This window comes from Ixodes scapularis, unplaced genomic scaffold (assembly GCF_016920785.2).
Source record: "Ixodes scapularis isolate PalLabHiFi unplaced genomic scaffold, ASM1692078v2 PGA_scaffold4__175_contigs__length_147842914, whole genome shotgun sequence".
NCBI lineage: Eukaryota > Metazoa > Arthropoda > Arachnida > Ixodida > Ixodidae > Ixodes > Ixodes scapularis.
Window position 1 is genome coordinate 114,098,339 of NW_024609879.1, and position 8,586 is coordinate 114,106,924.

The window sequence follows — 8,586 nt, forward strand, 5'->3', positions numbered from 1 at the left end:
CACTTTCAGATACAAGAGACACACCTTTGCAAGTTGTGCAACTAGTCGCCCGAAGTACCTGAAAACTGGAGCTTGTTACTTCCCCCTCTCAGGCTACGACGTCAGAGACTCCCCCTGAAGCTGTGTTCAAGCGACGCAACACTTCCTTCGGTGACCACTCGTACGCAGCTGTGTCACCACGACTGCACAGGGTCCTGGCCACGAGTAGGCAAAAGCTGCAGAAGGCGAGGAAACTGTTGAAACAGGCAAAGAAGAAGATCAATCGGAAGACGGCCAGGATTAGGAAGCTGAACACGCTGCTCCGTGAACTGAGGGAACGACTTCCTAAGCCAGCAGTTGACATACTTGACAATGCATTCACCAACACAATGCGCAACCTCGTCTTAAAAAGAGTCAGGCGCAACAAAAACGCATGTACAGAGGATGTGCGCAAGTTTGCCCTCACGCTCCATTTTTACTCGGCAAAGGCATACAGCTTTCTGCGAAAGCACGTCAAGCTACCACACCCAAGCACTCAGCGGAAATGGGCAGCGGTGGTTGATGCACGACCAGGACCAGGATGCACGACCAGCGACGCCGGGGCTACAGCGGCTCGGCAACTCGCTGGACCTGCGGGAGTTACGTGAGCAAAGGCGACACGACCTGCAAATGGGTGCACAAGAGCATCCCGAAGCTTGCTTCCAGAGAGGGTGCGACGTCGTCAAGGAAGTGACTAGCTAAGGAACTATACCTGCGCAAGAAGGATGGAATTTTGCTTTCTGGCACTCCTCGACGGCCCCCAGGGACCAACAAGACTGCCAGTGCGACCACATCTCTAGGAATCGGGGTGCGACACCGGTCTCATTGGAGTGCACATGTGCGTCAGAAGAGCTTGGAGCTCTGCTCAGCCTCGTCTTGCGTGCACCAAGGAGGCTGCTAGCTTTGCGTCCCTCCAGTACGCTGCTGGACGACCGACGTGAGCCGCCTCTTGTATGTACCGAGCGATGCCAGGGCTGCAGTGGCTCGGCAACTCACTGAACCTGCGGGAGTTACGTGAGGAAAGGCGACACGACCTGCGAATGGGCGCACAAGGGCGGAGGGGTCCCGGAAAGCTTGCTTTATGAAAGAGTGAAACATAGTCTTCAAGTGCATGCCTAGCTCGGGAACTACCTGCGCAACGGGAATGGAATTCCGCTCTCCGAGTGTAATAAAGTGACTTGCGCACTGAACGTGACCCTATTCACTACTATTATCAGGCACTGTGTCTAAAGATAGGTCTGACGTACCTAGGATGCAAAATCTAAAGATACGTCAGACGTACCCGGGACGCGGAGTCTGTGTCGGGTGTCCTAGCGTGGACAGTCGGACTGCGGCCGGACGCTCCCGCTGGTGTATTTACAGCAGTCCGAAAGCGTTCCACGCTTGCGTCTTATCGACCTTGCATAAGTGGCTGGCAGCCGCTTGGCCTGGCTGCCGTGTGATACACGGGCGTGTGCCTGTCGTGTGTAAAAACGCGTGGAGTGCCAAGAAAATCAAACATTGTGTCTAACAAACTACTGATTTCAAATTCCCCGACTTTTTCAAGTTTTTCCCTGACTATTTTGATCAAATTCCTTGAGCTTTTGAGTCGAAGGATGACATTTCAACAATGTCATTCAGCATGGCCGTGCCGACGAGCAACCGCCATGCCGCTTTCACTAGTCGTCTTCCCTTATTTAGCCCACTTTTTGAATGATTCCCCGACTTTCCCAGATGATCCGAAATTCCCTGGGCGTTCAAGGCTTTCCAGGTTGGCAGACACCTTTTGAAATTTCGGCACGCGTTTGCGGGGTTTAGTGATCGGGAAGCTGCTCGAGAACAACATAGCTATAAGAGAAGCTGGTACAGTACTGTATACATGACTGTGGCCCCTTCACAGAAGGCACCCGGCAGGCGGCCGGGAGCCGCCGTCCGCCCGGAGTGAACGCCGTCGGTCTTTTTCACGTCACCACGGATCACATAGTGAAGTGGTCCGTAGTTAGCTCAGCACCGAGCAGTTCGGAGATTTCAACACTTTACTCGCTGCTTCAAATGCGAATCTTGACGGTCGAGCTAAGAAAATTGCCCGGGCACGTCCGCCGTACCGTTAGAACTCCGCGTTCTGGTTACGTCCTACATACCTTTAGACTCCGCGTTCCGGACGGGTTCGACGTATCCTTCGACTCAGCGATTATGGAGGAGCTCCCGTGGTTAACGATTGCAGATATTTTAATTAAACTCGAACGACCGAGCGATGTCCGAGGTAGTGATCCGAGCCCGTACGAGAAGCACGGGACCGAATCTGGCTTACTCTGAATTAAATAAAAAAAGAAAAGCCTCATTCCCTCCTACGTCACCTTATTCCTACGCGGGAGAGCACACAAAACCCTCAAAAACCGAATTCCGCTCACGAAATCCACACACTCCGATCAACGCCCACAACGCTTCCGACACGCACTGGGCGCTGCCATCTTTTCGTTGACGCCAGAGATTTGGTTTGGTTACGTCATAGATTTGGCCTGGTCACGTGTCTAGTGGTCAAAATTGTACAACATGGCGGCGGCCAATCGGGGGTCACTTTTGCCTGATGAACGGTATACTAGTTTATCACTCTAAGGCCCTCTACCTCGTTGCGTAACAGAGATGAGTTCGTGCATACATTGTCACATTACAATGTAAAAAACAAGCAGAAAAAGGTTTCGCAGCAGCACTGGTAATAATATACAATAATAAACAAGAAAACGGCAACATCAGCATCACTTACTACACATTAAACAATTAAAGTACGCAATGATTTGCAAGGCGAAAACTATAGATCTTGATTTATAAACTGTATGGAACATAAAACACTTTTTTTTTCTAATTATCGAGCGAATTCAGTAAAAATGATAATGTGTAACATAAAGATTAATTTTCGTGATTCGTGCGTGCATGAGGAATGATCCATGTTTCATTGTGACGTGTGTTATAAATGTTAGTGTTTCTTGATAATCTAGACAATTGTTCAATGTTGTTGTTATTTCGTTTGTTTTTTTTTTTTTTTTGTTTTTTTGCCAGCATAGTGCCGCTTAAGCAGTATATCATTCTATAAAAATTTAACTGGAATCACATTAAGATTTTTAAAAAGTGGTTCGGTGTGTGCATCGTAAAGAAGAACCAGAGATAGCGCGCACAGCTTTTGTCTGTAGCAAAAAAAAAAAAAAAACTTTAGTAATGTTTGGCGTGGTTGTGTTTCCCAAAACTAGGTGGCAGTAGTTGAGGTGAGAAAGATCAATAAGCAATTTTCTACTTTTTGGTAGAGAAAAGCGCAACTTTGTAAGAATACCTACAACTTCAGAGTGTTTATTGGCAATTATTTCAATATGTTTGCTCCAAACTAAGTGCTCTTCAAATACATTTCCTAGGCATTTAGCCGAGGGCACAACATCCACGGCAAGAGTCCCCATCATGTGGTGGGTCTGCATATTTTCTTTCTGATTTTTAGGTCTGAAAAGTACAGGCTTTGCTTTGGACTTGTTAATAGTATAGGGAATTCAATAAGGTCCATTGGTTTAATTTATTGAGAACATTAACTGCATGATTTATTAATTGATTAGTATCGGAAGAATTAAAAATAAACTTGTGTCGTCAGCATGCATAACAACTTGGGTATCATTATCAATATTTATTGTCATTAATATAGATATTAAATAACAAGAATCCGAGGATGCTACCCTGGAGAACTCCGGATTGAATCGCTTTAAATCTGACATTTTTTTGTTTATACACCAACTCATGTTTACAAACAAACCGGAGCGCCCCTAGCGGACGCCACCGGCGCCGCGCATGCGCCGTGGATGGTGGGCAAGAAGCCCGCCGTCGCCCATAAACAAACCATTGAATTGCGTTGTTGTCGGCGTCGGTGGGAGTCCCCGTGCTCTTTTTCGCGTTGGAATTGTTGATTCTACGTCCTCCTAACAATGTCTGACTACTTGAGCGGCTTCAGCAAAACTATCGAGGCAAAACTTTGCGTGAATAATGTGACTTGCGGCGATTCATTTCACGTGGACGCCGCAGAATGGGCGCTAAAGCCTAACTCCCACGTTGAGATTCTGCTTGCTATTTTCAGTCGCGACGTCGCTCGGACTGCAAAAGCGTGGACCGTAGCTGAGATGGTGGACATCGATACTGAAAACCTCAAGTAGAATCGGGCATTACAAGTCGGTGATGGCCACTGGAAACAATGATCAACAACTTCTTGTATCTGTTTACACTTAGCCGACTTACCCCAACCAACCTTCAAAAGTGTTTTGAGGCCTGCACTTAGTTCTCATCGCAATTACCGGGTCAATGTTTGGTTTACGAGCCGCTGTCGTTTGAACGAACTGACGACAAAAAGCAGCCAAGTTTGAAAGAGCAGACGACAGTTGGAACGCACGCGCAATGGAGTACGGGCAAGAAGCACCGCGTCCCGCGTCAACAAACCATTCGAATGTCACGTTGTCGGCGTCTGTGTGAGTCTGCATACTCTTTTTCGCGTTGGAGTTGTCGATTCTACGTCCTCATCGCAATGTCTTACCACTTTAATCGCCTGAGCGAAATCATCAAGGCTCGTTACGCTGCTAAACTTTGCATAAATAATTTGACGTGCGGCGATGTATTTGCATGACCACCGCAGACTGGACGTACAAAACCATGATGAGACTCTTCTAGCTATTTTCGGTCGCGACGACCCTCGTGCTGCAAAAGTGTAGAAGGTAGAGGCGATGATCGACGTCGATACTGAAAATCGGAAGCGGGAACAGACAAAGCGTAACAAGTAGGTGATGGCCACCGGTACCAATGATCAACATCTTGTATCTACTGCTTACACCGAGCCTACTTAAGTCTTTTGAGGCCTGCAATTACTTCTTATTGCAATCACCGGGTCAAAGTTTGGTCTACGGGCCGCTTTTGTTTGAACGAGCAGACGACAAAAAGCAGACAACTTTGAAAGAGCAGACGAAAGTTCGAACGATCAGGCGGCCGTGTGAATTTGAAGACGCACTGAATCCGTGGGTGGTCCGGACAACTTGGGGGTTTTCTCTCGGTCATGTTGGAACAAAGCAAATACATCTGGCGACTACAAATTGTGGCCCGCACACGCAATCGTAGTTCGACAGCGTCAGGTTTGCCCTTTTCATGGCTGCTATCGACGTTCTCGGACGAACGGAGGGTGCAAAAACACATGAAAACTGATCTTCAAACCTTCCCAGACTCTCTTTGTAAAGCCCCCATCGCAGCATTTTGACGAGAAGGCAGGTTTTTTGTCTCGTTTCTTCCAAAGGAACACAGGAATGCATGTCTGGCACGGCGACTTCTGCCCACCGTCCCAGACCGGAAGTGCGTCCGGCGCGCCACCACCGCGGCGTGACGTAGGAGAGTTGAGTTGGTGTATAACATCTTCCTGGAAAAGAAACTGAAGATAACTTTTTAACAAATCTAGAAATGTCCCTCGAAGGCCATAGAAATCGAGTTTTTTTTATTAAGGTCACGTGGTTTATTCTGTCAAAGGCTTTTGAAAAATCTACAAAAATCTCTAATGTTAGCAGTTTGTGTTCAGTAGAATGGAGAATCAATTATTTTTGAGTCAGGAGTGCTCACTCGGTTGAACTATACCCTTCCTGAAGCCAAATTGAAAGTCTGTGAATATGCTATGTTTTTCACAAAAAGCTGTCATTCTATTATTAAGTAATTTTTCTAGACATTTAAAAAAAAGGAAATAATTGATATTGGTCTGTATAATTTGATAATTCGGTTTTGTCACCCACTTTATACAAAACGCTCCCCTTCGCTAACTTCATTATTTTTGGAAATACAACGCGTGTGTAAAGGCCCGTTCACACTCTTGCGACCTCTTAAACCTAGGTTCCTTACAACTTCTTAAACCAGAAAACACACTGGTGCCATCTATTGGGAAGCAGTGTAAACTCGGCGGTCCGGCATATTTTTTTTTATTTCTCGCGCAATATCCTTTCTTTTTTGGCTCGAAAAACTTTTGTCAATGTTATAAACGAGCCTTTCTATGGGTATTACGCACATTTGACCTCGGAAATCCCGCAAAACCTTCGCTTTTGTGAAATGCAGTTCTAGGGTCACCGCATAGATGGCGCCACAATGTCAGTGTGTTCCCTCATTCTAGAAACATTTAAGAAGTTGTAAGAGATCTCGTCTCTCTCAGTCGTACTCGGTCGCAAGAGTGTGAACGGGCCTTTAATGAAAGGTTATAAACATGTTGAAGTGCAGGACAAATAAGATCTAGGACGTACTTTAAAGGACGGATTTGCAAGTCATCGGCGTCACAACAGTTATTGTTACGGAATAAAAGAAACACATGATAAATTTATTCAGCATCAGTCGATCCTAAAAACGCACTGTCACGGTTTCTGGCTTTTAGGTATTCCAAACTACGTGGATCGTATGTACTGCGAATCAGTGATACAAAAAAAAAAGTTATTAAAAGAGTTTCAAAAATTCCATTCTGAAGAGCCGAGGCTTGCTTTGGGAATAGATGCGTTCCGAGTGACCGGGGGAAATTAAAATCCCCAAGGACAAAAATAAAAAAAAAAGAATTCTCCAACCACAAAACCGTAAAAAGTAGTCTACGTTTCGAAGCTTACTTGGCTCCTTCTTCAGGGGTGGCTACTGGCGGCGAGATATTTTGGCTGCGCCCTCCTATGGTTACCTCTCGTGACGTCAATACCTTGTAAACAACAAGTTCGATTGTGTTTCTAATGATAATGGTGGAAGCTTGAAATCATTGCGCTCTGAAACCAACCCTGCCAACACCCTCAAAATTGAAGTTTTTACATTACCCATTTTTCCGTCGATGCGACGGCCTTTGCTGACGTCATAGTCAGCAATAGGCCAATCGTGGAAGGCCGATCACAGCGACGCTTTCGATCGCTGACGTCGCCAATAGGTGGTATGGGACCATGGAGAATAGAAGGGTAGGAGAGGGCATGACGTCGGCCGCGTAGCCTCCACAAGCCATGCTCCCTTGACGCCTCGCCTCTTTCTCATTTTCCTCCTTACTCCCCTCACTTACCATGCCAACGTGACCACATCCCGTGGCCGTAGCTAGCCTTCGTCTTACTATGGGGTACCAGAATACACCACAGCGTAGCCTTCGATCTGATAAAACCTACCGGACGGAGCGCGCGCAAGCCTGCAAGGAGTCTTCCTACAATCAACCATCCATCTCACACGTGACATGTCACGCGCACCAATCGCCAGAGATCTGCGGTCACGCTGGGCACCAAATCGTTTAAACTTTTTATGACTAGGCTTCACCAATATTGCAACGTGCTCCAGCTTCGGTCCGAGCGCGGCCGATGTTATGAGCCGAAGGGCCAACCGAACACCGCAAAAAGCGCAGCGTCATGGCGTGCTCTCTGCGCTTGATAAGACTAGCCGGTGGAGGAGCACGCACAGAGAGACGGCGAACACCGGCTGGTCTTATCAACTACAGAGAGCACGCCAGACGTTGTACCTCTTTCGCTGTTTGATTGGCCCTTCGGCGCATAACATCGGCCGCGCTCGGACCGAAACTGAAACGAAGTATAGTACTTCTAAGCTCCTTGCCTTCCACTGACATCCCGGGAAACCTCACCCAATCAGGGCGTGGCGACCGCAGCGAGGCATGTGTTCGCGAGAAATTCGGCGGCCGTGATTGGACAACGCCACACCGGACATTGCACCGACGAAGGCAACAGGATCTCCGACTTTCTCGCCAAGCATCCAGGCTAGGGCCACAGGTTTCCGCGGTGCATTCGCTTCACGCCCCCACTCGAGCAGCACGAAGAAACTTGTAACGCCACCCGTTTGAACGCTGGATTAGTTCTTTCTTTGGCACTTGAATAAGAAGGGGGATAGCGCGAACGCTGCTCCCCCACTACCAAAAATTGCATGTCCCATCTATCTCAGTTTGAGAAAGTGGCAGGGGTCAACACGGCCGAAGTGCAATGGTCGCGCCTCACCCTGAGGGCTCTGCCACATTGATCACAGATGCCCCGACACCAGGTAAGTATGAAGGTGCAGAGCGAGAAAAACAGGGGTCTCTCCAGACGAGGTCCCTGTTTGCTTCGGTGAGTTGGTTTAGATTAATGACATACATTTAATACATATATTTTCAGCGCTTTCGATTCAGTGCTGAACGATGCCCAGGCGTTTGCCAGCGTTCTCTTATCTTCATGATTTCTTATTTTGGCAGGTATATTTCTTATCGCGAATTCCATTGGTCGTTTTGGAGCGCGCCGGGATCGACTTTCCTGAAGAGCGCCTATTTCATGGGTAATCGGGATCGAGACGGACGTGTTCCACCGCCGTTTTGGATCAGCTCCCACTCCAGCAATGTTGTAAACGCAAATATTGCTAACAAGTTTTTTTGTTGTTTTTTTTTACATTTGCTGTTTTATGGAGCAAATCGGCGTTACCAGCTCTTGAAGCCGCGCCAAACGGCATCTATACTTCGTCTCACCTTAGTATGGACTATTGTTAGCCGTGCGTGCTAAAAGCGCGAGGTAGTCGCTTTGAATGAAGCTGCGGCGGCTGCACGAGCGCTCGTGCAGC

The 8,586-nt window shown here is 47.5% G+C and overlaps 1 non-coding gene across 1 annotated transcript; it reads right to left on the reverse strand.

Annotated features, from left to right (window-relative positions):
* Positions 1–7,880: 7,880 nt before the first annotated feature.
* LOC115324308 lies at positions 7,881–8,045 on the reverse strand. The gene has a single exon (XR_003919293.2). It is a non-coding gene; the product is annotated as a U1 spliceosomal RNA (small nuclear RNA).
* Positions 8,046–8,586: the final 541 nt, after the last annotated feature.